General features: G+C 38.7%; 1 protein-coding gene across 2 annotated transcripts in view; it reads left to right on the top strand.

Annotated features, from left to right (window-relative positions):
• The first annotated feature begins 2,665 nt into the window (after positions 1-2,665).
• The window catches only part of Col8a1 (collagen type VIII alpha 1 chain), a 149,641-nt gene continuing 125,136 nt past the window's right edge, over positions 2,666-27,170 (top strand). For both annotated transcript variants that reach the window (XM_076868465.2, XM_076868463.2), the window contains exon 1: positions 2,666-2,828. The gene's annotated coding sequence lies outside the window, so the exon portion shown is untranslated. The remainder of the gene's footprint in view (positions 2,829-27,170) is intronic.

Here is a 27,170-nt window from a genome sequence, read left to right as displayed (position 1 = left end):
CTGCCCCCCTCCTTTTTTCCTACTTTTCACAACTATGTGATGGAACTGGAATGTTTGGGAGACATTAAATTAAATCAGGATTGAAAAGAAAATTTGCTCTTACCTAATGGAGGTGTTCACTAACATACTTTATCACCCAGACCCTCCTCTACTTAGGTCTTCTTTTGTTGCCCAGAACACATTTCTTTGCTAAATTGTAAAGTACCAAAATTGGAATCCTACCTGTAAAGTCATGTTTGGTTTCAGAGTTCAGTTCAGGAATAGACTGGCCCTGTTTCCAGGTCCAGTAACATGTGTTCTTCATGTCATAGACTTCACTTAATAGACTTGACTACATCCTCAAAAGGCATACTATTTGAAAAGAGGAAAACCAAATATAGAAAGCATCAAATCAAATAGCAATTGGGCAGAAAAGCTAAGGTTAAAGTTTTAGCTTAGTACTCATTAATTTTTTTATTCATTCATTAAGTGAACAACTACTGTCTAGTCTTTGTGTCAAAACTCACAGATGTCACTTATTCATTTATTCAGTTAGTCAGACTACACATATTTATTGAGAACTTATGTACTGCTAGCTAGTAAACCTCTAGTTAGAACTTGTTATAGCCAAAAATTTTACTGAATGTAAGTTGAATAAAAAACACAAAAACAAAAAGTTACCATTATTAAGCCCAATAAGAATGTCAAAAAACATCATGAGCAAATCTGAATAACTGCCTTAATGTCAAATTTCTGTTTATGATAAAAATTTCAAAGTTTTTATTACATGAATCATTAAATCTTTCTCTATATCCTCGGCATATAGGATTTTACTTCGTTGACTTTCAGGTATATTCAATTGAGAATGAGCTTTGTTACAAATGAATCAATTGGTTTGGGGTTGGAGAGGCATACAGTTGAGAATATGTCTATAAAAACTAAGTCCAGTGTAAACTTAGCACATATGGTGGCAAGAATGATTATTATTTGAATGGCACTACTGAGTATTTTCTTAATAGATTCTTTAAAAAAAATTTATAATTGTGGATATTTTCTAGACCGAGGTTCTTAAGGAGAGGAAAGGAAATTGCCCTTCTGAGTCATTTAGCTAAGTCAAGAGATTTTTTTATTTTCATATCTAGTGGGAGGCCACATCTGATGGGTAGAGGCCAGGGATGCTGCTCATCATTTTAGAATTCACAGGAGAGGTTCAGACAACAAAGAACTGGTTGGCCCAAAATGCAAGTATTACAGAGTTTGAAAAGCCCTGTCCTTCAACCATCAGTTTTCCTTTGCCTGGCACCTGGTACCACCCAAAGACATCCACGTCTAACTGGAGAGATCAAATTAGGAGTTCTGTATAGCAACTCTTGTGAACTGAAGAGTGCAGAAGGTCTCAAGCTCACTAGCTGTGTGGCTTTCTACCTATTGTTAGCTTGAGCTAATTGCTTAACCTCTTTGAGATCCCTTTCATTTAAAAAAATTTGCATAATATGGACCATAACTAACTCGGTTGTAGTGAGTACTGATTGAGTATATGTACATACATCAATATTCATTTAAAACTTATCCCTTATTCTTATTGGCTTGCCCATTCTTCCCTCTGTTTCTCCCTTCCGCCTCTCAGTACCCCCACCCCCCCTTCCCCTCGTCTCAAGTTTTTTTTCCCTTAAAATGCTTTGATTCCTTCGGTGGCAAAAATCAGGTTTGGGCTAGGAAGTGAGTCACCACTCAGCAGCGAAAGGAGCTTGTTTTTCTTTCTCTGAGCGCATTTCTTAATAATTTCAGCCTGATCCTTCAGCGCTTGTTGGTTGAATCCTCCCTGAATGTTTAAGACACGGAGAAAGGACTGAGACACCAAGATGTTTTCCGATCATTGGGAAGGAGAGTTTTTTAAATACCGAAAATAACCAGAGGGCAGCAAGCCCTGAAATCCTAGGTTACATAAGCAGACGTTGGAGGATTGGAGGAACGGGCTGGTTCCTCTCCACAAACCGGTCTCCATTGATACACCTGAATGCGGTACAAGTCTCAATAGGAGTCCTGGGTGCTGAACACCACAGGAGCCAGGAGCACTTCCCTGTCAGATCAGCGTTGGCTGGATTGATGAGGGATGGGGCTGGGTGTTGCTGGGGCCGGTAGCACCGCGGCTGCGGAGACTGCAGGGGCTCTGCAGGCTCCAGGCGGAGTGGGTCCCCTCGCGCTCCAGATCCTGGTCCAGGTCCACCCAGCACTTTGTGCGGCTGGGACGACTAGCTCCCTACTCCTTTGCCCAGCTTAAGAACCCTTCCGTGTGCCGGAACCGTTATTTAGCCTTTCAAATTCACAGAAAACACCTTTAGTATTAACTGTCACACACAACTTCCCTCACCAAATGTCAATCAAAACCGGAAAGTAATCCGATTCCCATTTTCTTCCAAATCTTGCCTCTTGGTCTCTCAGTGCCTCTCTCCCTTTCTCCCTCCCCGCTCTCCCCCTCCACCTGCCCTCCATTCATCTCCTCCCCAACTTTTCCCCATCTGTGGTCTAGATCTCCTTCTCTATTTTCTCCCTCTCTCTCATGCCCTTCTCCACTCCTTCTTCCTCCCCCCACCCATCCCTGTCTCTCCTCCCTCTCGCAGGCGATCGGCTCTGCCCTCTCCGCCCTCTCGGCCCCTCCCCAGAGAAGTGTCCAGCTCCTCCCGGGGCTGCCCGCCCGCCGCTCCTTCCCTGCCCACCTACTATGAGGAGCAGCTCCACCCACCTGCCCATAAAAGCCAAGTGCATGTTACCAGCGGCGGATCAGAGCACTTCCCTGGTCCTCTCCGTGGGAGCCCGCGAGCCTGTCTCCCTGATCATACGTGTACAAGGTAAGACACTTCTGCAGGCAGTGAACCTACTAGGGGTTCCTGCGGGGGAATTAGTCAGGTCTGGGCAATGCGCTCACTGTTTGGTTAGAGTTAATTTGTATGGATGCCCGATCAGCTGCTAGTTGCTAGTTACAGCAACTGGTTTGAAAACAAACTTCTGTTTGAACAGTGAAATAAAACTCCTTTTCGGTAGAAACAGCAGCATAAATATTACAAAACCCTTTTCTCTTTTTAAATCCCTTTCCCCCTCTTGCTAACTGTTGCTGAGGTTAAACTGTATCTGTTTGGGGTGTTAATACTGACGTTTTTCATTGTAAATATTTCACATATCAGCAGGGGCAAGGAAAACATTGTCCCATTGTCAAAAATGTACTTTAAAAGAACACAATTAGCTTCCTAAAAATAGCACAGTCAAAAGGTCTGCTAACAATTTTGCCATGTTTTCCAAACACCCCCAAGACAGCTTCTGTGAGTCCTTAAAAACAAAAAAAAAAATATATCTTTCCAGGTTTAAGTGCTTGGAAAAAATGATGTGAACGGGTGCCCTTTGCACAGGGACAGTAATCAGGTGGCTGGTAGATAGGAAAGAACAAATCCAAATTTACAAGCTAGGGCAGGAAGAGCTCTTACAAAGCTATCTTTTCACCAGGTTTTAAAATGAGAATTGTGTTGGGACGAGGAAAGTATATAAAAGAACTTCATGAATTTCTATACACACACCTAAACATAAAGCGATTCAATATGTTTCACAGTAAGAGAAAAATACAGGCCAGATTATACAATACTTCTGTGTACACCAGACTGCTATAAAGAAAAATCAGCTAGAGTGGATTTGAAAGTTTTAATCCTCCTCACCACCCCTTCTTCCTTCATCTAACAAAACCTACCTGATTGGCAGCCGATTCTCACACAACTAATAGGTGTTTAAGCTACCCTGTGGGAAAAAAACCGAATCTGTTCTCCCTAAGGTGGAAAGAGTGTGTGCACCTGTGAGAGCAAACCACCGTCCACTGCTACTTCAGTAAAAGCAAGACTCTTGGTCCATGCAGTTTGCCATCAAAGTCTGTGGGTTGTGTGGGATGAAACTCTCTCTCATGTGGGAGAAAAAAAAAAAACCTCTTCAAATGTTTCCTCTGGGGAATTGCACAAGACCGCTTAGAGAAGGCAAATTGAAGCTGCCAGTCAGGAAACCAAACCACTATTTTGGCCCTTAAGGTTCTTAAAGTAAGAGAAATCCATTCCCTTTTCTTGTTTGGTTGTTGGTTTATATTGTTTCACAGGAGAAGGAAAAACTCACCAAAGCTGTACAAAATTTTCCTCTTTTAAAGAAACTAGAAATCATTGTTAGACATCCCACTGAAGGTCTTTCTAATGCAAAAGATATTTTAAAATTCTGTTTGAGATAGAATGAAGGGATTCACTGCTATTACTCAATGAAAGAGTTATATGTAAAGCTTTCTGTCATGTTCAGTTTTTTTTCCATTGGAAAAAAAAATATTGCAAAGGAGTGTGGTTTCCTTTAAGAAAATGATAAAAGATTGCTATTGACCAAGATTATATGTGACCTGAACATATTAAAATACCTTTTATCTCAAGCCACAGTGCAGATGGCTTGCTTTATATCTGCTGTAACTGGCTAATCAACCATGACTGAGCACAGGTATGAAACAAGGCCAAACCAAGTGCCTGATATGTCCAAGTTCTTTCTTCCTTTATGGTAGTGTCTGACTCCTGCCCATCATCCCAAGGATGAACATACACCGCTTCATTCACTAGATTCCTTATGTGAAGTTATCTTTCCCGTGGTAGGGGGAAATGTTCCCAGTGTCAAAGAGCTCCCTGTTATTCCTAAATTTGGGGATGAAAAGCATTCTCTGGGGGTTTGCTTCTGCTTTTCCTGGCAGTTAGTCCACTGGATCAGCTATGAACCATTTAACAGTAACTGCCTTCCCTATGTGCCATCAGGTTCAACCCCCTAAATAACTAACTGGGTGAGATCATCTTAGATTGTCGGTGATCTAACCCTCCCAAGGGGGCTTTACCAAAATGATTCCTTCCATAGGGCACATATCAAGCAAGTTGGCACTTCCCTTCTTAAGTTTTTAGAAAACTCAGTGGTGAGGTTTCACACAGAAAACCCCAGTATTGCCCCTTCTGCCCAGGATGTAGTAATATGAGTCTCCTGTTTTTTGCCTTTCTAAACTGCCCCTGAGTCCAATTCTTGGCTATACTTACCTAACACCAGTGCAGCAGGCTTTAATTGACTTCTTAACATTTCTCAAAAAAAGAGAAGATAAGTGGCTGCTCCTTTCAGGAGAGACACAGAAGGGTGCTTTGCTGACGTCCAGGGCCTGCCATACTTATGGAAACATAACATTTTAAATATTCTACTGTCGTTAAAATCGCAAAATATGTCTTCTCCATGATCAAAAAGCATATACTCCTATATTTCCATTTGAAAGAAAAAAATCAAAGACAGGAGGATGGGAATGAAAAAGGAATTAAGAGTGAAGTTGGAGAAATCACAGAAAAATGATCAGGATCTCTGATAAAAATATAACTCTTGCGGTCTGAGGGGGATGAAGAAGAGCAAAATCCATGTCTGCTCTTAATTGTTTGTTTCTTTGATTTTTGTTTTCCACCAAGGAGAGTATTGCCACTAATGAAGTTAAGATCCATCTCTTAACTTGTTCTTCTCCTTAGTTCTCCTTCTCTGACCAAAGAGAATAGCTGAGTCCTAGAGACAAAAATGATTTCAGTTAAGCCCTATATTAAAACCCACAGGAATCTGCCAGTTATAATTTTAAAAGCTCAATTATGGGCATAAAGCCTCCAAACATATTTTTAAATAATGAGTAGGTCATTAATCTAACCCTCCTGGAGAGTGCAGTGTTGGTGATTATTTATTTGCAGGTTAGAAACAGCAATTTACTTCTTCTTCTCCAGTGTCACCTGGTATGGGTAACTACAGAGCGATTAAGACGTAAACACATTCCCAATCCCTGCTCCTCCAAGGAACCACTGAGAAACAGGTCTTTCTGCATGTGTAAACTTCCTTTTCTTCACTTGCTCCCCATAAACATGTATGTGCATAATGTAAAGAGGGCAACTGATCTTGAGACTTGGGTGAGGAGTCTTGTGAGAGAGAGGTGCACTGTTCTAACTGCTAAGAAAAAAAAAAAAAGCAGAAGAGATGAGGTTAAGGGGACAAAGGATGCCTGTGGAATCTAGAGATCTTTCTCTTTAGCATCTTGTGAAAAAGATCTTTCACTACCTAATGCGTCTAGGAAAGGGGGGGACAGTGGAGAGAAAGGAGCAAGTTTACAACTTGTTACCAAATGCTAAGGATATAATAAGAAAGATCTCCCAGTGGCCTGGCAGTCATTAACAGCTGTTCACACCCCACAGTACTAAATTATAGCTTTGCTAACTCCCCTTTTCTAGAGAGCCAGGGAAGCATAAAGAGTGAGAGAGAGTTAACCACATTTCAGCACCAACAGGCTAGTCAGAGATTCCACTATCACATCAGTAACTATTTGCTGTTTGAGGAAGGAGGTTCTTTGCCATCTTTCCCCAAGCAAATAGATTTACAGGAATGAAGTTAAAGGGAGTCACACAAGGTGACAATATCCACCAACCTGGAAGCCCTGCGTACACAGATCCATCAAGGCGGTGGTATTGCATTGGAGGAAACTAAAATCAATAAAACAAAAAGTTCTCCAGAACTAATCATAATCATCTAAAATAATGAATTCTGATTTCTCAACGTCCAGTAGGAGCTAAAGTGACAATTGAAGCTGATTACATGAAGTATTAAAAGATGCCTGATGATTCACCCTCTGTGTCCTTTATTTGGAGCTCGCTTCCATTTCCCTTCCTGGAAAACAAAAACTGGCCCTTCTGTCCTTCAGCAAAACCTTCTCAGGATTTGCAGATGTAGTCACAGTGCCTCTACACCACAGCCTTTGTTTTTTCAGTGGAAGAAATCTCTTCAATTCTTATAGATCAAGTTTTTGGAGTACCACTCATACTTGTGGCTTTTCTCATTACCCAAAGTCTCCGCAGACTTCTCTTAAATAGGATATAAATTTTCACTCCATCAAATAAAAAATGTCACATTTTTTTCTAAACCTTTATTCCTAGAAAAAAAAAAAGATCATTTAGAATTTTTCCTTGCCTCCAATAAATTCTCTGAGATTTCTATAGAAGCACCTTTTAAAAAAAAATTCCACTTTTTAACTTCTTGATAATTACAAGAACTTAGAGTATCCAAAATATAAATGCTAGAAGAAACTTTGGAGCTAATCCTAACTAAAAGTTCATTTTACAGATGGGAAAAGTCAGAAAGGTTGATGTCTTTCCCAAGATCACTTAGATGGGTGTAGCAGAACCAAGATCAAGTAGCCAAACTCTGTAGTCAGTGCTCTGTCTTGAGTAACTAGATGTGTCTCCCCACACAACATGAAGCTAAGGTGTCTGTGACGATGCTGAGCATCCTGTAAGAATTCAACACGTAGGGTTCTCAGAAACCACAGCTGTAGAGGTTTAGACTACAGCTATACCTCTGCCACAGAATGTCTAAGAAACATTGATGCAAACACGTGAGAGTAGAGTCATTGATCAACACCATCATTATATGCGTTTCCCTGTTCCAGAAACGGGTACCCAATAACTGCTGGGTAAATCTGTGTTCAGTGTGAGAAATTATGATTTTTTTTTCAAATTTAAGAAAATGGCTGAGTATAAAATATCAATCTTTCTTATCTCCTTCCATAATAATCCCTATAAGAAGTCTGTAGCGACAGATAAGGACTTAAGTCTCAAATGTTTAAAAGATTTCCTCATGCTTTAGGAAACATAGAAGAGTTCATTAAACTTCATCAGTGGCTGCAGTATTCTGCCTATTCCTTCCCACCTTTACCTGAGTTCTAGAAGTTATATTATTTTCTGAAATATGATGAGGACTAAGGTCTCATTCTAATATTTATGTGACAGAACATAAATGTTAATATATTAATGTATGATGATTTACGGTATAATCTTCCTCCTCTTCCACCCAACAGACAATGTGTTGCCAATCTAACCACCTCGTACCTTCCTGAGTCTTTAAAGAGAGAAAGAGCAAAATACACATGATAGACCATCAGACAAAATATGAGGAGCATGCTGATTGGAGGCTGTAGACTTGAGGTGTAATGGGGGCAAGGAGGGGTGATCAGGAGCCACCAGTACAAAGACAGGAAGGTGCAACCATGAGAGTCCACACCTCTGAAACAGAGGAGAGATTCCTGAGAAATTCCAGGTGCTGGAGAAAGGGTTTTTATGATTGTGTGAACCCAGACCCTCTATGTGAGAAATGAATGCCCAACTGGGTCAGTATTCTTTAAGCACTGCACCATTAAAAGATGGGATCACACTGGTAAAAAAAAAAAAAAAAAAGTATAGGCTTTGTATCTATTCAAATTCTTCTTTACCCTTGACTGGACTTCAACTGGAAAAAGAGCCTCATTTGACCACATTTTAGACTTGACTCTGACCCAGATAATAACTATGGATGTCAAGATTTCAAAATATTCTCTACTGAGATAACGACACAATTACACAATTACTGGTAACACACAAAGTTCCTCCACTACAGAAAGTGATGAAGGTAGAAAAGAATATTCTTATATCATTTCTGGAAGCAATTTACCCTGAATGAGTAGACAGATGTTACCCCAGATGCTTCTTCACTTTCCTCTAAAGCATGCCTGACAATTGTTTGCATATCTTTGAAAGAGTAATTTGATTTTGAAATTGATTTATTATATGTTAAAAGGTACATAATCTATCACTAAATTTAAGCTTTATTGTGAAAATGAGCTCTTCAGTCTTTCTTGAGAGGGCTGCCTCTACTGAACTCTCCATTGACATGTTTACATCACATGGATCTAGGCATTGGATCATTTGATGTGCTGATACTAAAGCAATTAATCACTCCATGTGCTACTTTCCAACTAACTGAACAGGCGTGGGTGTGGGTGTCAGCTGTTGGCTTCCCCAGGCAATAGCATGTATCCAGCCTGTTGGGGAGAATCTCCAGTCCCTTCTGTTAACAAGATAAAACTGCTATTTTTTCTAGAAATTTGGCCTCTATATACTAAGGCAAGTAAAGCAGTTGAATATAGAACTTTCACTACCAGGCAGCAGAAGGGTTAAATCATAGCTGCCTTCAGCTTAGTAGGGTGAATTCAGATCTAAAAGGTCCCTGAAAGAATGTGGATGGAGAAACTGGGATGCATTTTGCCAGCAGCAATCATCCCATTTAATATATGCTTCCAACTGTCATGCCATGTACACAATAAAGCTAAGTCTAAACTTGACTCATAAATCCAAAGTGATAACTGTACATTATTATATTTATTGAAAAGTTTATACTTAGTGATTGCCCAGTCTGAACCATGAGGAGTCATAACATTTATCAATGCAATTCATCCAAACAGTGACCTCTTATTAAAGGCGGACATAAGATAAAGCCAAGAAGTACATGGAGGGAGACACTAGGTGGAGCTAAGAATTTGTGACTTAGGTAGCCAAGATTGTTGAGGTTGGAAGAATGAGGGAAGAAAAGGGATCTGCTGCAAAATATGCTATTGGATCCACAATTCCTAGTTTTAAAATGACACATCTAGTCTCCCTCCCAGTTTATTCCAATCTCCAGCTGCCCACAAGAGTGGAAGGGAGGTTGCTCACCAGTAGAGGGAGCCAGGGGGCTGAGGGTTTCAGAATGGAACCTGTTGCCAGGGGGGAGCCTTCAGATTTGAATTTTTCTGATAAAAAGCAGAGTAAGGTGTCTATTACAACCAGTGGCTAGAGTGTTCCTAACATTGTTAGTTTTCATTTTCAAAAAATTCCTAATTTAAGCCTCTAAGAATAAATCACCCGCATTTCAGCAATGCCAGAAATGTCCGGGCTTGCAGAAGTTTATTTGAAAGAAAACCAAAGCAATCTTAGAAAATATTCTTTCCAAGGCTACCACCAGCCAAGACTGAATCTAAATGCTCATTTCAGTAATAAACAAACTCTGGCAGCTGGAGGTCAATGAGAGACAAGCACAAAGAGGGCGAAAGATCTGCCATGACTAGACCCTCCCTTGTCAGCAGGATAAGGGGAATAACATAGGAGAGAGAAGAAGATAGAAATGGGCCAGACAAGCTTCTCCCACCAATATGGCCCAGAACCTGCTTCCCTGCATGTGGGTCTCCAGGGACTAGCCAGGGCCTTGCCTAGATTGAAGTGAATACCTTTCTGTTGAACATTTCCATTGCACAGCTGTGTGGGGATGACTTGTTAAGACTTGAGACACTTGCATAATTCAGTACCCTTTGGGGGATAGAGATCAATTAGAACCATAAAAATAAATCCTTGGCACACCAGAGAAGGGCTGCTTTCTTTGTTAAAAAAAAAAAAACTATGACATTTGCAGCAAAACAGAGTAATCCTCTCTCTACTTCTATTTCTGATATCAATGGAGATGAAGCTATGGAGTTGGTATGCATGTGGCTCAGGAATCCTCCATTCCAGAAAAATCTTCAGTATTTTAATCTCAAAAACACCTAGACTCTCTCTGTCTCTCTGGGGCCTGGGGAAAGTCACTAATCACCTCTGTGCCTTCATATAATATAATATAATATAATATAATATAATATAATATAATATAATATAATATAATATAATATATAAAAGAAGAACAATTCTCAAATAACCACTCTCTTTATCACTTAGACACTTGTAGAGTCTTTCTTGCCAGGTGAATGAAGCCACTTCAGCATGGTTGTACAGTTATTTATTTAGTATAGGAAATGGATTATACTCATAACACCTGGGAATGGCTTGTGGTATTTATACAGAGCCAGTCAAAATGAGATAAAGTTTCAAATAGGCACATAACCTTCCAAGATATAGCAAGAGCATTCTTGCTTCTTAGAATACAGAGGATAATCCCACGTCTCAAAAAGCCAGAAAAGATCAAGGGCAAGTGGAAAAGGGGAAAGAAACAAAAATTATGGCTTAAAAAGCCTCAAAAGGCCTATGTTTACCAATCCATATTTTGACATCAAAGGGGAATTTCTCCCTCACACACATACACACACACACACACAAAGAATTTGTGGTCTAAAATTCTACTTTAACTAGGGAAAGATGCTATTTTAAAAATAATTATTATGTTCCATAAAATCTCTTTATCCCCTCTTCAACATTTTCTAAAGTGTTTTCCAAAGCACTACTAACTGGGATACTAATTGGTATTTATATTAACATTTGATAGCAGATCTCCCCTACCCAAGAGCATGTCTTGGGATTGGTATTTTATGGAACAGTTTGCAAACAGCTTGGAAATCGCTTCCTACTTCATTATTTCAAAATGTCCTGTGATATGGTATTTTCAGTGTTGTTATTTATTATGTACTACATACTGAACATCAATATAAGATATGTGCTTTGACAAGCTATAAAATGACAAACAATCCCAGTGTGATAAATTTCTAAACCTATGTGGAAAAAGAACAACAAGAGCAAACGGACATGCCTTGTTCTATGGCTCAGTTCTTTATCATAGTAATGATAATAACAATGGCGGAATGCTCTCCTCTTCAACCTCCATTTTTAAAAAAGAAAAAAAAATTCTTCCTGGCAGTAGACAGATTAAAATTGTCTCTTTCTTCTCCCTTTGTTCTCATTCTCTGGATATTTTGTTATAGAGAAGTGGCCAACAATGAGCAATAAATTCAATAAACAAGAAGCTTAGATGATTCTATGAACTGTCTCATCAATTTCTGAGCTAACAATTCTGTTTTGACTTTACCCATCATTAATTAACTGAGATCATTAGCCAAATATCTTCTTTGAACATTTGCCCTCTCACTATCATTAGGGAGCCTGATCTCAATAATAGGAAAACACTTACTAATAGTCTATTATAATTTACTCCACCTGGGGTTATTTGATTTATCTATGACACTGAGGCCTTCCACCCCTTAAGATTCCCAATTTCTCTTAGATCTTCCTTTGGGAATTCTCTTTCCCTTTCACAAAGTTAGTACCTAGAGGCCAGTATCTGAAAAGTGACAAGAGTCAAGTATCCTCTCCTTTACAAAAATAAGAGTCTCATAGTCATCCAAGAGAGAAAAATTCAAACTTGTCATTAATAGTGATAATAATAGAAAATATTCTTTGTCTAACAAAACCAGACATCGTACTAGTCCCATTTTCTCTATTCCTTATATCAACCCAAAAACTTAACCATGAGGAAACTGAGCCTCTACTCTGTCAAGCAGCTTGTCCAGAGCCACACAGCTAGGAAGCAATACAGCCAGTATGTCCATCCAAGTCTGTCCAGAGCCCATCATCTTCCTGCATCTCAGTGCTGCCTCTCATCATGTCTGGTCCTATTATAAAAGGAAGAAAAAAACATTGACTCCCGTGACAATGCCTCTGACTCATAAAGTGACAGAATTCCAGTGGCTCTGTTCCTAGACACTGCTGACTGGCTCTGTTTCTTGCTTAATACTGTTATTTTAATTTCTATTTCTTTTGCATATTTTTATTTTGAAAAGTACTTTGTCATTCTGGAGCCAAAAAAAGTAAGAATTTTATAATTAAAAAAGAAAGAAAAAACTATTATTTATCCCTTGGGTAAATAGGGCTAAGTTTTCTCCATAAACTCCTCAAATGATTACAAGTTCCTTGGCGTCAATCTAGTAAGGAGAATGACACTCTAGCATGTGGTTTTTAGTGAATTAGAAAGTCCCAGGATAATATGTGAAGCTGATTAGAAAAAGACACTTTGAAACATTAAAAAAACTTAAATCTAGCTCCCCAGATAATTTGCTTTGGTGTTATTTTTACTATAACCTGAAGTCTGATGATGAGAGTCAGGACAACTCTGTTGTCTACACTGGCTGCTTAGCCTGAAGTTAGTGTATATATGGAAAGGCATACCTCAAGCCCTTGGCCTCGTGATAAGCCAAAGACAAAAATGGAAACAAAGTCTACCTGTTTCTCTTTCAGTCACATTCTGCCATGCTTTCCTTTGCTTTTGCACTTGATCTTCTTCTCTAATGTAGCATTAACCCCACTTCATTGGTTGGAGTAATCTCTACTCTTGTCCCAAGATTCAGGTCAACTATCTTCTCCTCTGTGGAGATATGGCTGCCCGAGCTGCCCTGTGCCCCTCCTTCATGCCCCTAGGATTCTGTGCACAGCCTTGTCATGATCGTCTCTATCCTGTAATAGCATTGGCCTGATTTATGTCTCTATTCCTATTTATATATCTAGCTTCTTGCATAAGAGTGCTGTTTTTCTCAGTACCCTCAATGATTGGCACATGATGGAAGCTTAATACATGTAAAAAGGAGAGAAGGAAAAAAGCAGGATGGGAGAATCAAGTAGATGGATGGTGAATTAGAAGTCTCTAATATGCTTCTCAATCCTCATAAAGTGTCCTCTAAGAAGGCACAATTTAGTCTAAGTCCATTTTTGAAGCCTTGATACAATCAGTATTTCCAGACATAGTGAGTTACATCCCATTCTGTAAAGTTCCTTAGCCAAACCTTAACCTTAACCAAAATGAACACCCTAGAAAGAATGAAAGTACTGAATAAAATTTGTAACACTCCAATTCTCTGGGCCTTCATGAAATGACCATAACTGCTCCACTGGCTTTCCTGTGGTTTTCTACGAGGACCAAGAACTGAGCCTCCATATCTCCCCTTCTTGCCAGTCTGTAACATGAACGGGCATTCTCCCTCCCTCTGTGTGTGTTTGCACATAATACACAGATACACACAAATACAGTATCACTAGGCTTTGATTCAATGTTGAAGCTAACCATAGAGTGCAAGATGAACTCTTTATTGGCACACTAATATTAAATATTAGACCCCTATTTATCAAATTGTACAAAGGAAAATTATTTTCTGGGTGGTGCCATTGTTGCAGGACAATCAGTATCCTGGTCAAAAATATTCATAGACAGTGAGGTATTGTGACACACACCTATAATCTCAGCTACTTAGGAGGCTGAGGCAGGAGGATCAAAAGTTTGAAGACAGCAACCTAAGGAAACCCTGTCTCAAAATAAAATGAAAAGGACTGAGGAGGTAGCTTAATGTTAGAGCACTTACCTAGCATGTACGAGGCTCTGGGTTTGATCCCCAGTACTACTACTGCTACAAAAAAAAAAGGAGACATATATATATATATATATATATATATATATATATATATATATATACTATATATTTATATATACATATTTTATATGTATATACATATTTATATAATATATACACACATATATAAAAATGGACATACACATATATGCAAATGCACACATACACATATTAAATAACATTTTGAAATATAGAACAAACCCCTTAGCTTGGCACTCAAGTCTCTCAACTTATCTCATTGCAACCTGTCATTCCATCTTTTTTTAAAATATATTTTTTTCAGTTGTAGGTGGACACAATACCTTTATTTAATTTATTTATATGTGGTACTGAGGATCAAACCCAGGGCCTCACACATGCTAGGCAAGTGCTCTACCACTGAGCATCAACCCCAGCCCTATCATTCCATCTTCATCCCCCTCAAGTTTATAACAAGAATTTGATCTAAGCCAGATAGGCTATCTTTCTTCCAGACATGCCTTTTCCCCCACTCTCCTTTTCACCTTTCAAAATAGCCATAAATCCTAGGTTCTCCTAACCCTTCCTAAATATTACAGCCTGCATTGATCCTTTCTTATTTGTGACTGACAAGTTACAAATTACTCTAAGTGTCAGTAACATGCCTGTCGATGGTCATATCCATTAGAACTCTCTGTAGTGAGAGAATTCAATATGGCGACCACCAGTCACCTATGGCTACTAAATACTTGCAATGTGGATACTGCAACTCAGGTGTTGAATTTTAAAATTACACTTTAATTTCTTTAAATTTAAAATTACCACATGTGGCTAGAAGCTACTGTACTGGACAATATAGAATGTTTAGCTTTATATGTGCTACAGCTTAAATTCCTGGGTGAGAATACAAACTACTGAATAAAATAAATTAGATGTGCTTTTTTTTTGTATCCCCAGTGAATGCTATGACCACAGTAGTGTTTGCTAAATGTGTTCAGTGCATTGCTTGACTCCTGGGTGTGCCTCTTACCTGTTACATTTTCTTAAAGAAGTCTTCTTCCGTAACCTATAACTTTAATAATATTGTAATATGGTATTTGCCTTATTTTTTTCTTAATTTTAACGACTCTAACTCCCTCAGAATTGTACTATAATTTTCCTTGGACCCTTTATCACTATATAAACCAAATGGTGTGAAATAATTTGAGCTGAACTCCTGAATGAGAAAGTTCCATTATTCGTTGTCATCTTTTCTCTTTTGCCATTGGGGGAAAAGCATGATTTAAATACCACTGAAGCAGGGAGCAGTGGTGCATGGCTGTCATCCCAACAACTCAGGAGGCTAAGGCAGGAGGATTGCGAGTTCTAAGTCAGCTTCAGCAACTTAGTGAGCCCTTAAGCAACTTAGTGAGACCCTGTCTTAAAAATTAAAAAGGTTTGAGATGTAGCTGTTTGGTGAAGTGCTGCTAAATTCAATCCTCAGTACCCGCACCCAAAAAAATACCCATACATTTGCTTTAATCTTCATTTGATCATTTCTACAGAGGAAGGCTGTCCCTGGGTATCCAAAACAGTACCATTAGCAGATTATTGCATCTTCTCCAGGAAACCTCACCAGTTTCTGAGGGAAAGTAACTCTTTATCATAGATTTTCCCAGAACTTTCTGTGTCTCCCTCTGCATTCCATAGTGGACAACCCGAGGCACTATGAAAAGCTGTCGCTCCACCAACAGGTCAGGGGAGGTAGCATGTCTTTGGAATTTGACAATGATGTGCCCCTGGCATTTGCTGGCTTATGGATGGCCCTTCAGGAATCATCATGCCAGCAGGCCAACCATGCAGTAAAATCCTGTGCCTGGCAAAGCCGAGGACACGGTGATCAAACAGCCTAGCTGCAGATTAGATTCTGACTTATTAATAAGACTTCAGAAAATAAACCCGAGTGAGTCTCTAGCAGCAACAGTTTACAGTGATGTTTAATGATTTCAGAGGTCGACCGCACCACATGCCTTCCTTCTGACTCAGCAAAGAGCAGGATAAGGGCAAAAGAGCCACTTGAAAAGCCAGGCAATCAGCTGTCTCTTTTCCATTCAGATCTAAGTTTATTTGGAATGACTGGGGGGAAAAAAAAGCTTCAATGAAAACTTTTTCTAAAATAATAAAATAAAAGAATTTATCCTGCTATCATGAGCCAGACAACACCAAGAAATAATTATGGGTGTGTATTTTCCCCTGACTTGCAAAGTGTTTACAAATTATAGCATGAGCAAGCTTTAGAGTCAATGGTAAAGATAGCAATAACATTTAACTTGTAAAATTTTTATATTTAGCTATAAAACAATCACCATGTGTTTAAATCACATTTGAATACATATAAATAAAATTCTCATCTACAGACATGAGCCAGTGGCCAAAGAAAGAATCCCTGAGTCTTTTTCCTCAAAAAAGAAAAAGTGCACTGGAGATGTTTGGTATCTTGTATTCATGAAATAGAATTCACTATCACCATTTCAGCAAAAGAGAGTTAGCAAGGATCTTAATGTGGGAACTTTTCAACCTGAAGATAGTTTATAAATAGTGATGATGATAGTAACAATTAACCTTTGCAGAGAAACTCACAGTTTACCAATATGTATTTTATTTTATTTTTAAAATTTGTAGCTATAGATAAACAGAATGCATTCATTTTATTTATTTATTTTTATGTGGTGCAAAGGATCGAACCCAGTGCTTCACACATGCTAGGCAAGTGCTCTACTACTGAGCTACAGCCCCAGCCCATAATATGTATTTTTTTAGTACTCTATGAATTCTTTTTTTTAACCATTATACATGTACTTTTTTTGCATTACAATTCTTTTTTTTTGTTGGTTGTTCAAAACATTACAAAGCTTTTGACATATCATATTTCATACATTAGATTCAAGTGGGTTATGAACTCCCATTTTTACCCCAAATACAGATTGCAGAATCACATCGGTTACACATCCACATTTTTACATAATGCCATATTAGTAACTGTTGTATTCTGCTACCTTTCCTATCCTCTACTATCCCCCCTCCCCTCCCCTCCCATCTTCTCTCTCTACCTCATCTACTGTAATTCATTTCTCTCCTTGTTTTTTTTCCCATTCCCCTCACAACCTCTTATATGTAATTTTGTATAACAATGAGGGTTTCCTTCCATTTCCATGCAATTTCCCTTTTCTCTCCCTTTCCCTCCCTCCTCAATGTCTCTGTTTAATGTTAATCTTTTCCTGCTGCTCTTCCTCCCTGCTCTTAGTTGCTCTCATTATATCAAAGAAGACATTTGGCGTTTGTTTTTTAGGGATTGGCTAGCTTCACTTAGCATAATATGCTCTAATGCCATCCATTTCCCGAAAATTCCATGATTTTGTCATTTTTTAGTGCAGAGTAATACTCCATTGTGTATAAATGCCACATTTTTTTTTATCCATTCATCTATTGAAGGGCATCTGGGTTGGTTCCACAATCTAGCTATTGTGAATTGTGCTGCTATGAACATCGATGTGGCAGTATCCCTGTAGTACGCTCTTTTAAGGTCTTCAGGGAATAGTCTGAGAAGGGGAATAGCTGGGTCAAATGGTGGTTCCATTCCCAGCTTTCCCAGGAATCTCCATACTGCTTTCCAAATTGGCCGCACCAATTTGCAGTCCTACCTGCAATGTACAAGAGTACCCTTTTCTCCACATCCTTGCCAGCACTTGTTGTTGTTTGACTTCATAATGGCTGCCAATCTTACTGGAGTGAGATGGTATCTTAGGGTGGTTTTGATTTGCATTTCTCTGACTGCTAGAGATGGTGAGCATTTTTTCATGTACTTGTTGATTGATTGTATGTCCTCCTCTGAGAAGTGTCTGTTCAGGTCCTTGGCCCATTTGTTGATTGGGTTATTTGTTATCTTATTGTTTAATTTTTTGAGTTCTTTGTATACTCTGGATATTAGGGCTCTATCTGAAGTGTGAGGAGTAAAAATTTGTTCCCAGGATGTAGGCTCCCTATTTACCTCTCTTATTGTTTCTCTTGCTGAGAAAAAAACTTTTTAGTTTAAGTAAGTCCCATTTGTTGATTCTTGTTATTAACTCTTGTGCTATGGTGTCCTATTAAGGAATTTGGAGCCCGACCCCACAATATGTAGATCGGAATCAACTTTTTCTTCTATCAGATGCAGAGTCTCTGATTTGATATCAAGCTCCTTGATCCATTTTGAGTTAACTTTTGTGCATGGCGAGAGAAGGGGATTCAGTTTCATTTTGTTGCATATGGATTTCCAGTTTTCCCAGCACCATTTGTTGAAGATGCTATCCTTCCTCCATTGCATGCTTTTAGCCCCTTTATCAAATATAAGACAGTTGTAACTTTGTGGATTAGTCTCTGTGTCCTCTATTCTGTACAATTCTTAATACACATATATACCATAATTTTTCATGTCTCTGTATATAAGGTATGTTGATATCCAATTCAAGTCTTCATATATGTACTTTGTATAATGATGACCATCATATTCCACCATCCTTGCTAATCCCCTTCCTCCTCCCTTTCCCTCCCACCCCCTTCCCTATCTAGAATTCATCCAATCCTCCCATGTTCTCCCTCCCTACCCCACTATGAATCACCCCCTTACCATAATATGTATTTCAAGTGCTCAAAAATATTAAGTAAATTTCTCAATATCATTATGAGAGTGAGTGTCGGAGCTAGAATATGAACCTATATTACCCTGTTCCTAAAGTCCCCTTCTTTGTACAAATTCAGGCTGATCTTTAACAGTATTATATGCAGAAGTGATCCAGAGCATCCCAGTAGCATAAAATGGAAACTTCAAACAACTACTTAGGAAACCAAAACTACTTAGGGAACCAGATTCCATGATGGAGAAGGCGCTTTTCAAGAAAAATAGATCACTTTGGATATGGACATTTTAACCGTATTAATTTTTCCAATCCATGAACATAGGAGGTCTTTCCATCTTTTAGTGTCTTCAACTTCTTTCACCAGTGTTTTGTAATTGTCGTTGTAGAGATCTTTTACTTCCTTGGTTAATTTTATTCCTAAGTTATTTTATATATTTTTTAAAAAATTTTAGCTATAGTTAGATACAGTATCTTTATTTATTTTTATGTGGTGCTGAGGATCGAATCCAGTGCCTCACGCATGTGAGGTGGGTGCTCTACCACTCAGCCACAGCCCCAGACCAATTTTATATATTATTTTATGTGTGACTATTACAAATGGCATTGCTTTCAAGATTTCTTTATCAACAAATTTGTTATTGGTGTGTAGAAAAACTACTGATTTTTGTATGTTTATTTTGTATCCTGCCTTTTACTAAATTCATTTATCAGTTCTAGTAATTTTGGTGGAGGCAGCATACCAAAGAGATATTGAATACCCCTATTTATTGTGCCAAGATTCACAATACCTAAGGTATGGAATCAAAGAAGACAAAGCGTGTATACACAATGGAGGATTATTTAGCCTTGAAGAAGAATGAAATCATGTCATTTCCAAGTGGAGGACATCATGTCAAGCCAAACAAGACAGAAATAGAAAACAAGTACCACATGTGGAACTTGAAACTGGAAAAAAAAATACTTGAAATTAGAATAGTGATTACTTGGAACTGGGAAGGCTGCTGGAGGTAGAGGGAGGGCAAGGGAAAAAGAAGGGTAGATGGATGTGACCAATGCACTCTATATGCATGTCTGGAAATATTACAGTGAATCCCCTTAACATGTACAATTAAAGTATTAATTTAAAAAACTGTATGGTGATTGAAATTTCTAAAAAGAGGAGAATCCAAACTTCCCTCAATCATAGAGCAGTTAACTTGCATCAAGGATTCTGCCCGCAGAAATGGTTTTGGAGGTTGTCTTCCATACTGTTTATGATCTCAAAGGGTATCCAATCCACTTAAACTTCATTGATTATTTTAATGACATTCTAAAATCCCTTTTATATTTAATTCCCAAATACATGCTATTCATGAATTAAAAAGAAAATACTATGCATTATCTGTGGGAAGCCAGTACTCCCATCCTCCATCCCACATTGTGAATAAAAAGCACTGAATCTGGTATAAGAAGTTCTGGGCTGGGCACAGCAACCCAGTGACTGGAGGCAGGATAATAGTGAGTTCAAAGCCAGCCTCAGTAATGGTGAGGCGCTAAGCAACTCAGTGAGACCTTGTATCTAAATAAAATACAAAATTAGGCTGGGGATGTAGCTCAGTGGTTGACTGCCCCTGAGTTCAATTCTCTAGTACCCCCCCAAAAAAGGTTCTGGGATTGAGTTCTACTTCTGTCCCCTAACAATGCAGGCACCCTTAACAAGACAGAATCTCACTGAGTCTTTTTTCCCCTGTGTTCTAAACTAAGTCTGCCTTTCAGGATTGTCATCCTGAGATAACCTATAGGAAGTGTCTGGTACTCTGAAGATCCTCAGTTAGTTACTTAATGACAGACAGTTATTGAATGCTTATTTCAGTGCCAGCAGAGTGAACATTTGGGAGAGAATGGCCTTGAAGTCTTGCTTTCTGTATATTGCAAAAAAGAAGCGCTAAGGACCTCTTTGCCTCACAGCTTTTTGTGAACTCTAGGTTCTCCCTCCAGGGTCCTGCTGTGAGCTGGTTATGGTAGTAATATGAACTGATATGTGTTTCTGGTCCTTTGGGAATTTTTGTTTCATTTTGGCTCAAGGATGGTTGCTTTGGGGTTTTTGTTTTGTTGTTCTTTGCTTCACTGAATGGCAAGATTTCAATCTTCCTACCAGTTCTTCTGAAGGAAGAAATTGTCATGGTTTCATAGTCCCTTCCCAGTACAAGGGTACCTCCTTCTCTTAACCGTGTTAATACTTATTATGTATGTGCACATGCGCTTGTACACGCACAAACACTAACACACACACAGCTATGGTCCTGGTATTTCAGCTAAGATCTTAACTCCCACGGGCTTCTGGAGTTCACGTTGCTATGCTCCACTGCACTCCTATTGAGGTTGCCAGCATCTCAAATGCATCCAACCCTGCATTTTGGTGCAAAAATAGACCTCCTCAAGCCATGTGCATATAGCCTAACAACATTTAATGTCAGTATATCAGAATCCTACCTTACATGAATTCCATTCTTCTGCTAAAAAGGTTCTAACATTTTTACTGTGCCTTGATTATCAAGAAGTCTTTCAATTAAATTTTCCTCAAGAAAATGGATCTAAGCTGCCCATATTTGGAATAAGGAAAATTGCAAACTGTAGTGGAAGGTATTTTAGTCCATAAAATCAAAGAAAGAAGAACCACCAAAGTTCCCCCTCGATTTCAATGATCCCAGATTTGTTTGGTTAGGATTTCAAACTCAAACTCATTGAGTCCTTCAGCCAATAGCTACTGGGAACCTACCATGTGATGAGCCCCACAGACACCATCCAAGTGTATTTCACCTGCACCCAGGGTTTTCAGCTAAAACGCATAGAAACCTGAAAAGCCACTTGGGGCATAAATGTATAAGGAATGTGAAAACCCCTCTCTTTTTTTTCCTCAAAAAGAAAGCCACGTTTTATGTTTTGTTTGTTTGTTTCCATGTTAATCAAAGTGTTTTGAGCCTTTCCTGGGGCCAGTGTCTTCTCACAACACACCCATCCCCACCCAACAGAAGGCTGTCAGTCAAGAACTTTTAATTTATCTCAAGTTCTAAAGATGATAAATCTGAACTCCATTCCCCTCCCTAAGTGCCAAAAAGATAACGAGTCAGCAGTTTAATAAGTGTTTCTTTAGGATGTTTAGCACACTTACCTAAAAATGCACAAAACAGTAAACACCTTTTATTTGGTATTCTTTCAACAAAAATTATGAGATCTTCTTCCATTTACTACCAAGATAGTACAATCAATACTGTTGGCCCCAGGGATAATCCTGAAACACTGACAGATCCTGAGGTCCTGGATAGAGTCAGACATTTAACATTCAGTTTTGATGGAATGAATAATAAAATCACTGGAGAAAAAAATTAAATTATTGCAAATTGAATTTTAGAAGCAACATATATCCAAGATACCATTTAATTTATCTCAAGTTCTAATTTCTGAAAATTTCAACTCTACAGTACACAAGGGAGAACAAAAAGTTTAAGTCAAAAGTGCTCAGAGAATTGAAGATAGAGGTCATTAAGATCCTCACTTCAAGCCTGTTTGGTTTACTTTACAAATAATTCTGACAAACATGATTCTTCAGCTTCTAAGAACATAGGAGAACTGAAGCACATAACTAGAAAGGGAAAGGAGATAATAAGTAAGTGTACTTTCAGCAGGGAGAATCAGAAATGTGGAGGCCCAGAAATAAAGGAAGAGAAAAAGTTTTCAAAAGATAAGGATTTTAAAAGCACGATACCGTTCACTATGGGAACATATATTCATGCAACCTCAGGAAGCGCCTAAAGTCACTGAATCACAACGGGTATGAATTTGTTGACATTTGTTTGATCACATCTTCAAAGAATTAAGGAGATTATGTATTTTAAAGGTATCAAAGCAAGCACATTTTGGCCCTTAAAGATGTAAAACGTCAGCTATTAGGAAAATTTTAATTTCCAAAATGTCTTATTCCCTGAAGAATCTAGAAAGTGAGGGTTATTCTAATGACTAGAATAATCTCATCTCCCTAATATGTAGCATAACAGATTATTAACTTCTTGGTTGTCAGCTTCCAATAAAATCATGATCAAAGTGGTTACCTAGAATCCAAAAGCTTGAGTTCCTGCTTTCTTTTCATCTAATACAGCTGAGACCAGAGAAATTACCTCACTCTCAGTGACTCAATTTATCTATTTGTATAATGAGAAAAACAAAAGGCCTCAAAAGGGTCTGGTGGACTTTGTTCCTCTTTCAAACTTGGAAATGCTTAATATAAATTCCAATAATAGCCTGGTTTGGGTTATTATTTTTTAAACAAACACCCTACAAGGAAAAGATGCAAAAGAAGTCAGTCTTTCTTTCCCTGCTTTTCTTTCCTTACAATCTTTCTTTTCCAAAGAACACAACAAAGATATTAAGAGCCAAATACACTGACTCACGTCTTTTTCTAATAGTGTTGTGGTCAATTTGCTTCTGCATAAAAAAGTAGTAGTGAAGCTTTGAACTCTGAGTTTTGGAAGGCCAAGGGTGGAAAAATGTCTTTAGCAAAAAGAAAGGCACATTCCAAATCTGTCCAAAACTGTCCATTGTTATGGATTTGGGAGAAAAATCCACTTGGTTTTGCTGTCCCCCAAGGAAGCCCTTTTCTGTTGTCAGACTTTTTGAACAAGAAATGATTGAACTTTGCCTTTCAATGAAATCTTGAGTTGTTTGTTTGTTTGTTTGTTTAAGACTTTACTAATTCTAGTTTCAAGATGATTTTTCAGCTTCAACTTGATTTTAGGACAAATAGAAGAATGTCATAGCTTTGTATCTGGAAATCTGCCTACATCCTTTGGGAGAAAAAGTTGTACATGCTTCAGAAAATGAAAGAGGCACTGAGAGTCTTCACTAAGAAACTTCTAATCCTAAAATTGGTTATTACATCCCCAGGTTAATCATATGTCATTGCCTCTGGTTTCTTAGATGTTGCTTTTGGGAAGTCTGTCATCACGTTCTAACCTAATCATATGACTCTACAATGTACAAGAGGCATTTATACGTGTTAAGTTGGTAGATGCCCTTGTTTCTTGCTATTCTGTTTTAATTTTTAAAGACACTGACAGTCTGAAAACTAATACTGCTGGTACATTTCTAAATAGCTAATGTCATTCTTTGATACGATTGAGCAGCTGTCTTATTCTACGTACCACTCAGTCAAGGAATTTGTGTCACTAGTAAAGTTTCATCACTAAAATGCTCTAAAAGTCATCTCAAAGGTGTCTTCATTCTTTTCTTCTGGGAGGAAAAAACACCTTCAGCATTTGTTTACCAAACACCTGTCTAACCTGCCAGCCATTCTGTCCTTTGCCTGTACCCTCCTGTCACAGTGGGAGAGATGCCTCTCTTCCCACATGCCCTCCCTTGCCTATGCTCTGAGCTTCTCATCCCTCCCCACCTCCTTGGAGACTTTACTGGGAATTATTTACACCATGGGTCACATGCCCCATACTTTCAGTGAACACCAAATTGTGACTCACCCCTGTTTCAAAGCTTTCAGAGGTATTTCAGAGGATTCAGCATCCAAACTCTGTCTTGGGACTTACCAGGCCTTTCACCATAAGGGGCTGCCCATCTTTCTAGCCCTGTTCTTTGCCACATTACCTACTTTCTCCACATAAAAGCAACAGTTCTTTTCCAAAGCGCCATAGCTCCTACCCTTTAGTTTCCATTCACATTGTTCTGTTGTTTCTGCCTTATCATCCCTTCCCAGTTTCCTAAGCATTCCCAGCAGCCTATTTTGACATGCTAGACTAAATTAGGTGGCCCTGCTATGTGCTCTCACATTGTCAACACCCCTCTGTGGCACCCCACACTCCCAGTGTTTCGGTTTAACTATCTGGCTGTCTCCGCTGCTGGCCTATTACCCCATTAAGGCTTGAACTGAGTCTGCCTTACCAAGCAGTGTGTCTTAAGTACAAGAACCGAGTGCAGATCCTTGGTATGGCTGAATGAGAGAATAAATAAAGACTACAGAAATGAAAATGAAAATCAGAGAAGCACAGATTATTAGAGACAGAGTATCTGATTCAAAGTTCAGCCAGAGGTTTAGAAAAAGTGAGTGGTAACAAACGCAGCAAAGGGCCAAGAGATGAGAGTAAAACAAAATTTATCTTTTTGGATGCATGTGGTGATATTCCATTAAAAACTAAAATTGCAGTAGGCTTTTGATAAACTTTTCAGATTAAATAAGTTCCCTTCTAGAAAAAAGAGAGAGAGAGAGAGAGAAAAGGAAAAGTGAGTAGTCAACAGTCTGATCAAAGAAGTCTTCAGAAATCAAGAAATCTATAACAACCATAATTTCAAGGAAGGATGAAAAGTTCTAAGTAATGTAAAAAAAAAAAAAAAAAAAACTATAATCACAGTACTCGTCCTGTTTCTCTCACCCTCCTTGTGGGTAGTTTCTCTGAATGTTTTTTTAAAGTGTGGTCCAGGGTCTACCTGCATAGTGACTGCACATTCCTTAGACTTATTGAATCTTATCTCATGGGTGGGGCCAGAAAGGTGCATTTTTAACCAGCATTCTAGGTGATTCTATGTACCTTAAGGTCCTGTGGTTGCAAGTGGGAACCATGAGAATAATGGGCTGAGAAAAGAAAACAAAAATAAAAAAGCAAATGCCTTTCCCTGATGCTGGTGAGCTCAGCCCAGCAGGCCCCCAGTGGGTGCACATGCTGAGCAGTGTATGGCTCCTGGATTAGGCCACCTTTGCCTGCTTCTTCTGTGATGAGCTCATGTGTAGCTGACTCACGGTTGGCCCTCAGATGTTCCAACACAGGTCATGTGTGGTGGTGGGGGTGGGGGGAGGTGATGTTTTCATGGCACTTTAGTCACTACCCCCACGTAATTTCTCACTGCTGCCTCTCTTTTCCTGTTTGGGTCATGGCCTAGTATAATCCATCTGTGCCTTCTGTCTGGACAGATGAATATTTAACCAACATTCAATAAAACAATAATCCGTTGTCCAGGATCTGGATAAAGTGCTAATAATAATAACTATTAATTCGTTGTAAGTGATTGCTCCTCTGAGAAAAACAAAAATGCCTCCTTTAGCCCACTGACACTGTGGTTTTAAAGCCCTTTCCAATTTTGCATCATTGTCAAAGAAAAATAATTAGATATGGCTGACTGACAAAAACATCTAGAAAGTTCTATGTGAGGAAAGAGACTCATTTCAAACCAAAATTTCCTGTTTTGATCTTGTGTTCCAAGTAGTCTCATTTTTTCCTTTGAGTTTTACATATATTTTTGTCGTTTATGGTCATGCCCATAATCTGTCATGCTCACAATGAGTCCAAAATAAACACTCAATTTCTGTTGTTCTTCTCTTATTGATAGCTTAAGATTATCCTTCACCTTCTTCCCAAGACCCTGTTATATCACTGGCCACCTGACATCAGTGCACTGCACCGTTAGTTCCTGGTAAAGCAGAATATATGTGATGTGAGCAAGGAAAACAATACATCTTAACTTTCCCAAAGTAGTTTGAATCAAATGTTTTAAGTGTAATTGAAAACATATTTTTACAAGCAAATAGAGCCAATAAACTAGAAAAGCCATATGGAAGCACCAGGCCCAACTTCTCTGGTTTTTTTAATAAACTGCAGTAGAGGACCTTAGGAACAGTAAGACGTTTATGTTCCAACCCGGAATCATGCAGGACAAGTAAATGTGGTGTGTCACCAATGCTCTGTGCAGAAAGTTCCAGCAAAGAAAGAAGATAAAATGCACAGGCGCACCATGGCTTTGTGAAACCTCCTTAATGTTTGTGTGGAGACCTCACGTACCTTTACACAGGTGGTTTGATCAAAGTGGGAATAGAACATTACCATTTTTCCCTCTGGTCTCAAGATCTAAAAGTGCGATTTTCTTCTGTTATTATTATTGTTTTAAAATATAATCACAGAGGCAATATCCTCGTGGGCCAGGTCCTTTGCTTAACTGCAGTGATATAATTCCCAGAAAACAGATGGCCCATCATTTCCCACTGTCCCTATGTCATCCATGCAGTCATCCCCGCCTTTTCAGTCCCTGAAACTGGAAACATATGGCGGCACAGTGGTCCTAGCAATGGGAAGAGAGTTCTGGGCCATGAGATTGAATCCTTGGCATACACTGGCTCATTCTGGCAAACTGCTTCTCCTATTTCTTTAGCTATGAATTAGAGCAGATTTGTTTACTCAATTTATAAAATGGCACTATTCATTAAATAAATCACTTGAGGTAAAAGAACTAATTATAGAGCTTTTAATAAAAAATAAAGTAAAAGCCTTTACCCTAGGGCTGGTGGTAAATCCAACTTCTAAGTTGTAGGACTTCTTTTTTTTCCTCAAATATACATGTTAAGTTCCAGGGAACATGATTTGACTAAAATTTGTTTAATAGTTTAACCATGATGTAACAGGCTCTTATTGTATAGAACAGAGTAGTTATGTATTAAAATATCCTTTTCAACATCCTTGGCAATTTTTTAAAAAATATCTTCTCTG

Source organism: Callospermophilus lateralis, chromosome 10 (genome assembly GCF_048772815.1).
Source record: "Callospermophilus lateralis isolate mCalLat2 chromosome 10, mCalLat2.hap1, whole genome shotgun sequence".
In the NCBI taxonomy this organism is placed as follows: Eukaryota; Metazoa; Chordata; class Mammalia; order Rodentia; family Sciuridae; genus Callospermophilus; species Callospermophilus lateralis.
This window is presented reverse-complemented; position numbering and strand designations above follow the sequence as displayed.